Source organism: Brassica napus, unplaced genomic scaffold (assembly GCF_020379485.1).
Source record: "Brassica napus cultivar Da-Ae unplaced genomic scaffold, Da-Ae ScsIHWf_256;HRSCAF=428, whole genome shotgun sequence".
Lineage (NCBI taxonomy): Eukaryota > Viridiplantae > Streptophyta > Magnoliopsida > Brassicales > Brassicaceae > Brassica > Brassica napus.
In genome coordinates, this window is record NW_026015880.1 from 48,246 (window position 1) to 55,993 (window position 7,748).

Consider the following 7,748-nt stretch of genomic DNA (forward strand, 5'->3'; position numbering starts at 1 on the left):
GCATCCACATCATCTCTGCACATTCTGGACCAAGACGCAATGAAACTTCTTGTGGCCTCATCATTTCTTGTCCATTTGTCATCCATCTTCTTAAGTACATTGGAGATGTTCTGTAGCCTATCTTGAACGTTGTCAATTCTGACCTGGTGCCAGCCTATGTTGTAATAGGCGTATGCTGAAAGTTCTGTCAGTTCCTCGTGCATTGACTCTATCGTTTTGTGTATCAGCTGCTCGCCGGCTGGTGTAGACTCGGCGTCGATCTATGCGATTAAGTGTTCGTCAGTCGATCTCGGCGACTTACCATCGAGCGATTTCGCTCACTTCCTGTCGATCGATGCTGATATCTGGTGTTGAGCTGCGAGTTGCCTTTGAATGGCTTTTACTTCTTTCTGTAGCCATTCTGCGTGGCTGTCTAGTCCACCGATTCTGTTGTCGAATGGAAAGTAGATGTCATCGCAGCGTTTGTCAAGTCGTTCTTCCATGGTGTCTATAGCAGTGTAGATCTTGGATGTGATCTTGTCAACCTCTGCTGCTATGTATGGAAGTAACTCCACAGGATTCTTTCCATCGATCCATGGCCCTCGTAGCCTGTCGATCGAAGATGAGTTTGCGTGCAAAAAAATTTGATTAGTAATTTTATCAATATCCCTTTGGGCATGAAGTATTTGACTAGACAATTTGTTTAAATATAGCATGACTGGTGATACGAAGCAGTCATGCATGTCCTCGTAAGTCTGCAGCCTATTATCCATGGCTGAGATCTTAGCGTCGAGCGATGTGATGGTAGACACGTCGATCGATGTGGCTGGTTGTTGGTCCTTCTTGGGAATGGTGTCCAGATCTTGCTGTAGTAGCTCGATTTTAGTGCTTAGCCAGTCCACGTTATTGTTGAGAGGGTAGTACATGTCGTTTATCCTCATGTTGATGTATGAGACTTCCCATTCATCCTTGTGTTCTGCTGAACATTGAGGTTCTGCAGGGATCTGGGTTGTCGAAAGACTGACGACGATTGATGGTGCATGTGGTGCGTCGATCGATGTTGAGGTCGTGGCTTCCTTCTCAAGTTGTTGTCGTAAACTCTCAATTTCTGTCCTCATTTCTACCATACTTATGAAAAGCTCATTGTAGCCTCAATCCAAACGTTGATGTGTATCTTCTACCAGTGATTTGAGCTCCTCTCCCAGTTTTTCCTGAGCTCCACAAATACCAGTCACCATCTCATTGATTTCATCTTTGGTGTAGAGTTCTGGTGCCAGTCTTGTAAGTGTGAAGGAAGTGGCTTGTTCTGGAAGACAGATGTGGCTCTCTTCACAAAGAGATGCTCTTTCCAGTAATTTCCTGATGTCGTCCTTTGTGACAGGTATCATCTCACCAGCTACGCCTCGTGCGTGTCCACACTCATCTCTGTAGACTCCATACTCGTCCCTTCGTTCGCAAGTGAACTTTCTGGCTCCGTACATGTCAAAAGCGCGGTATCCAAATTCATACGTCTGTCAATCGACGTCGGGTCATCCTTATCGGTTGAGTTTGGTGTTATCCTGTCGATCGATGTCTGAGTTGTCCCGTCGATCGATGCTTCGCCTTTTGGTTGGCATGATAGATCTGGATTGATTTCTGTTGTGGCGACTCCTACGTGTTTGTTTGGATTGGTTTGATTGACGTCTGGAGTGCCACGTTGCTGTGAGAATAGGTTGTCAGGTCCATTGGCCACTTGAAGGATATCTGCTATGTCCTCTCTAGACACTTGTAAGATCCTTCCATCTATTGCACGTACGTTGCCATCTGGGTCCCTGAAAATACCAAATTCATCAGGTGTTAGAAAACCGTAATCAATGTTTGCATTATCATCCAATTTAGAAATAGAAAGATTAGGTTTAAGAGTAGTATCGATCGATGTTGATACAGATGCATCGATGGAGGGCAGAATAATTTCTGCAGAACTTGTGTTCTTGAGATGATTGCTCTTCATGGATTTTCCTGTTGATGTAGACGGAAGACTGTTCATCTTTTCTGCTTGTGTGCCTGCTCTGGTGTGTGGAGGTGGTTTCAAGGGTGCAAAACATTTTAAATAGGTATCTATAAACCTAGCTGGAGAGGGAATATTCTCCTGCTCCTGGATTTTCGTTGCGGCGCGAATATCAATCGATGTTCCTGTATGGGTGTCGATCGATGTGAGCGGGTTTTTTGCTGGACGAGGGTGGGCATCGAACGATGTGGGTGCACTTTGTCGAACGATGTTGGAAACGTGTTGGTGAACTTATGTGTTTCAAATCTTTCATCTTGCAAAGACATTTCTATTGAACGTTCCTTCCAATAATCATCATCGTATTCTTCTGTATGTTCCTCGTTAGGTGAAGTAATTACAGTGTCAACTGCAAAAATTTCATGGAAATCACTGTCTGCCCAACTGCCTATGGAATAATAGTCACGTCCTCTATTGCTTGGAGGTTGGAAGGCAAAGTGTGGGTAACAATGATTAGGTAGAGCGAAATGGTCAACCGGCTGATCAACGTCGAGCGACGTGTTGTTGCGGTCATGGGTCACCGTTCACTCATTGGAATCGATCGATGGAAAGGTGTGGGTGTCGATCGATTCCGAGTACTCTGTTTCGTACTCTGATTCGTACTCTGCTCCACAATGGCATGCGCCAATGAATCCAAGTTCTTTCCCGTAATCCACAGAATTAATAATTTTTCTCTTACGTCGGATAGGGTCTATCAGCGTCAGACACAATTTTTTTTTGTTCATGTCACATACAGCTCCTACTGTAGCTAGGAAAGATCTTCCAAGCAGAAGTGAAGAGTTCCAGTTAAGTTTGATGTCCAGGACATGAAAATCTACCGGGACCAGGGCATTACCAATCTGTACCTCCAGATCACTTATGATACCTTCTGAAAGATCCACGAAGGTGAAGGATTTTGTTGAAGGTTCGATGGTCAAACCAAGATGGTCTGCCATGATCCTAGGGAGGATACTGACTGATGCTCATGTGTCACACATTGAATGGGGAAATTCAACACCCTTGACTACGCATGGTATTCAAACTTCCTAGGATCACACTTCTTCGACAATGTGATCCTGTGTCTCATCTTCTCTCTGACTTGATGAAACATTCTCCTAATATCCTCCTCAGTTACCTTTGTTTCTCTGAAGAACATCCACAACCTGTGTGTGAATTAAGCTTAATCAAAAGGTTTTTCGATTGGGATTCTGAGGATTCTTTTATTGAAACCATCCATCTCCTTATCGTTAGCTTCCCTCTTAAGGTTCTTAGGAATTTTCTCCTTTCGTTTCCTTAACCTTCTCCCTTCAGTTTCCTGATCTTCTTGAACTGGTTCTTGTGAACTATTTAAAGGGTTGGGTTTTGGTTCGGGTGGGCTAGCTAATGGTTTCAGTGGTGGTTTGAGTGCGTTGATATAGTCATTATCGATTAAGGGTAACCGCACTTGGTATGTCAGAGGTGCATGTCGATCGATGGGAGGTGTGTTGTGACGATCGACGTTGGACTCACTCTGTCGATCGATGGTTGGGTCTACCAGTCGATCGATTTTATCATAGAAAGGGGAGAGTGGGTGAGGATGCTTAGCTGCGAATTCCTCATGAGTTAGAATTCGAACTGCATTGCATTCAGTCGATTTAGCGGACGTCGTCGATTGATGACTGAAGTAATCCGTCCATCGATCTTCGTCATTGTCTGTTGATCGATGCGAGTTCATCGACATCGGTCGACACCATTGGGATCCGCTGAGACTCATGGAGCTTTCAATTTTGAAGTCTCCCTCCTCAAGCTTTTCATGTCTCACCATTTGCCAGAAATCATCATCTATGATGGCATTTATGTGGTGTTTTCCTTTGTCAGCTCCTGCCTCTCTAGCGAAAGCTTCTTGCCTCTTTATAGTTTCGCCAGTCTGAATCACTTGCATTTCAAGTTTTCTCACCTGAGTCCCTAAGGTCTCGATTTTGGTGTTCAGATTGTTGTAGGCGGAGTCTATTTTACCGTTGAAATTCACGGTGATTTGTTGTTGTCCCAACAGTACTCGATCAAGCATTTCTTCGATCTTGGTTTCCTGAGTCCGGGGTGGTGGATTCTGGCAGTAGGAGTTCGAGTAGCTTTTGCTGTTGTTGATGGGTTTTTGAAATTGTGAACTCTAGTTACTTCTTTGACCATTTCCAAAGAAGTTTCTGTTTCCGCCCTGGATTCCAAATTTCTGGAATCCGGTACCTCCGATGTAGTTCACATTTTCTTCTCCTTCCGTATCTGCTACTTCTCCTTCAGCTAAACTGACTTGCTTCCTAAGAAGCTCGTGCACCACATCTAACTTAGCTCTTACTTCGTCCATTTGTTCCTTCCCGATAGAGGCTACAGACTTCTTCCGTTCAGAGTCATGTTTTTGGTGCTGTTGCTGTTAGCAAGGTTTTCGATAAGTCTCACAGCTTCTAACGGATTCCGAGTAGTGAAGTTTCCTTCACTCGCCGTATCAAGAGACATTTGATACTGTAAAGCGAGACCTCGGAAGAAAGTGCATAGCTGCTGCACTTCGTTAAATCCATGGTGTGGACAGTCTCGCTGGAAGAACCTAAATCTAATCCACGAATCTTTGAAGGATTCTCCAGCCTCCTGCAAGAATGTGGAAATTTTGTTTCAAAGGTCTTCAGCGTGCGCCTCATCGAAGAAGTTTCGTAAGAAAGAATTCTTGATGCCGGCCCAAGATGTTAAGGATCCTGTGGGTAGCTGGCTAAGCTAGTGCATCGCTTCTCCATTCAGCGTGTATCTGAAGAGCTTGCACAGCAGGTAATCTTCGGGGACTCCTTCCATCCGAATAGCAGCGATTAAATCCTCGAACCGTTCTAGATGGTCCATAGGATGCTCGTGCGGTAACCCAGAGTAGGTTATCTGCGACACGAGAGTGTAGTATTGAGGCTTCAGCTCGAAATTCTGCTTCTGGATCTTCGGAAGTCGAATAGCTGATCTGTTGGAATAGTACTCATCTGGGCGATTGTAGTCGGCAAGTGGTTTCGATTGAGCGTCCTCGTCTACAGGTTGAGCAGCTCCTGTAGCATCAGCATCTGGGATTACAGTCCCCTGAGCGTCTATTTTCTGACCTGTTGCATTACGCAGATGACCGTCCTGGTCATACAGGTTTCTGTTCTCGTCCTGTGTTAGAATAATAACGTTTACCATTTTTGACGACACGGTATCGATCGACGTACGCGAATCCACAAGGAGCTAGGGAACAATTAAATCTAGTGTTTATTAATTCTAAGAGTTGTAAATGTTTAAATGAAATAGCAACAGTAACAAGCGAAGTAAATAGTAAATGTAACTTGGTTGGAAATGATATTAGACGCAGAGCCACTATTCAGGTGTTGGAGATTATAATATCTATAGATGCCTATTTGTTGCATGCATGATATGTTAGAGCTCAACCGCTTAACTCAGTGAACAGCTGTCACATGTTTCACTGGTTAACAAACTAGATCTCGTGTCTCAACTGTTAGTATGTTGACAACGAAAGAGTATCGATCGATGGTCCTATAGGGACGTCGACCAATACACCTTTACCTACGTCGACCGATAGTCACTTGAGGACATCGATCGACGGGTTCTAGCCAGGCCTATGCGCGAGTATGATCTGCCCTAATAAGATACTAAATTGGTGGTTAGCCCTCTCTAGCAGTCCTATTATGATAGATAGATGTCAGGATGGGATAACAAGGGTGCTTGAGTATGCAATCCTATGATCATGTTCTAGTTAGCAAAGCTAAAACAAGCAATGAATATAAATCTATCATGAATATCACAATAAGGCAGATCTATAGTTTGGGGTTAATCCCGCAAACCTATCTGAACCCTGGATCTAATAAATGAACTACTCAGACATAGCAAAGCAGTTCATGACAATGAAGAAATGAGAATTCATAGTATAGATGAAAAGAAATGAAAACAAGAAGTTCCAACCACAAGTGATCTTCTCTCCAAAACTCTCTCTCTATCTCTCAAAGTAAAACTGTAACAAAAAACTCTCTCTGCCGTCAAAAACACTTAGGCAGTATATAATCTACTAGGTTAAAAACTCATCAGGGCATTTTTGTAATTTAGCTTGGACTTGGGCTTCAAGTCCGCTGGATCCAAAATGTCGCATGTCCAATGTCTTGACATCGATCGATGGTACTTGTGTACATCGATCGATATTAATCTTCATTTGTCGAGGCATCTCATGGTGTCGATCGACAGCACTGGATGTGCATCGATCGATTGTTCTTCCTGTCGTCGACCTCTACATGGTCAGCTCGGATGAAATGTCTTTTAAGCTCCAAAATGCTCCAAAGTCATAGCTTTACTCCGAAATGCACCTGAACCTGAAAACATACCTAGAAGAGTAGAAAACATAGATATATATATATATATAGTAAAACACCTACTTACCATGGATGAAAACGGGTCAAATCCAAGGTATATCACTCCTACTGAGGGTCGGCAATCGGGCGGCGGGCGCATGCGTTGCTTCTAGCCCAGATTCTGACTTAGAGGGGTTCAGTCATAATCCAGCGCACGGTAGCTTTGCGCCACTGGCTTTTCAACCATGCGCGATGACCAATTGTGCGAATCAACGGTTCCTCTCATACTAGGTTGAATTACTATTGCTACGCGGGCTCACGACGGTCTAAACCCAGCTCATCTTCCCTATTGGTGAGTGAACAATCCAACACTTGGTGAATTCTGCTTCACAATGATAGGAAGAGCCGACATCGAAGGATCAAAAAGCAACGTCGCTATGAACGCTTGGCTGCCACAAGCCAGTTATCCCTGTGGTAACTTTTTTGACACCTCTAGCTTCAAATTCTGAAGGTTTAAAGGATCGAGAGGCCATGCTTTCACGGTTCGTATTCGTACTGAAAATCAGAATCAAACGGGCTTTTACCCTTTTGTTCCACACGAGATATATTTTCTTGTTGAGCTCATTTTAGGCACGTAGATGCCGAGGCATGCCATGAGGCGCGTGCTGCAGAGCACGATTAAGGCAGCAACGTCTCCACGGGCGTAACAAAAGCCCGGGCTTAGGTGACCACCTTAATCCGCATCGGTCCACGGCCCGAATCGATCTACAGACCGGAAAGAATCAGCGGCCCCAATCCGCTTCCCTCCCGACAATTTTAAGAACTTTTTGACTCTCTTTTCAAAGTCCTTTTCATCTTTACCTCGCGGTACTTGTTCGCTATCGGTCACTCGCCCATATTTAGCCTTGCACAGAATTTACCGCCCGATTGGGGCTGCATTCCCAAACAACCCGACTCGTAGACAGCGCCTCGTGGTGCGACAGGGTCCGGGCACGACGGGTCTCTCACCCTCTCTGGCGCCCCTTTCCAGGGAACTTGGGCCCGGTCCATCGCTGAGGACGCTTCTTTAGACTACCATTCAAACGCCGAAGACGTCCGATTTTCAAGCTGGGCTCTTCCCGGTTCGCTCGCCGTTACTAAGGGAATCCTTGTTAGTTTCTTTTCTACCGCTTATTGATATGCTTAAACTCAGCGGGTGATCCCGCCTGACCTGGGGTCGCGCAGATGACTTTGGGTCATCAAGACCTTTTGGACCGGAACGTCTGACTATATGACGAGATTGAATTCACCACCGCATGTCAAGACGCTCTTGGCGTCCTTAGCTTTGATTTTGGCCAACAGCGTGCGCTAACACATGGGAGATCAGATTCCGTCCCATATCCTCGAGAGGATGGGGGGACGACGATTTG

General features: G+C 44.9%; 1 non-coding gene across 1 annotated transcript; it reads left to right on the forward strand.

Annotated features, from left to right (window-relative positions):
• The first annotated feature begins 4,544 nt into the window (after nucleotides 1-4,544).
• LOC125601443 lies at nucleotides 4,545-4,651 on the forward strand. Its single transcript, XR_007334254.1, has one exon. It is a non-coding gene; the product is annotated as a small nucleolar RNA R71 (small nucleolar RNA).
• The last annotated feature ends 3,097 nt before the right edge of the window (nucleotides 4,652-7,748 follow it).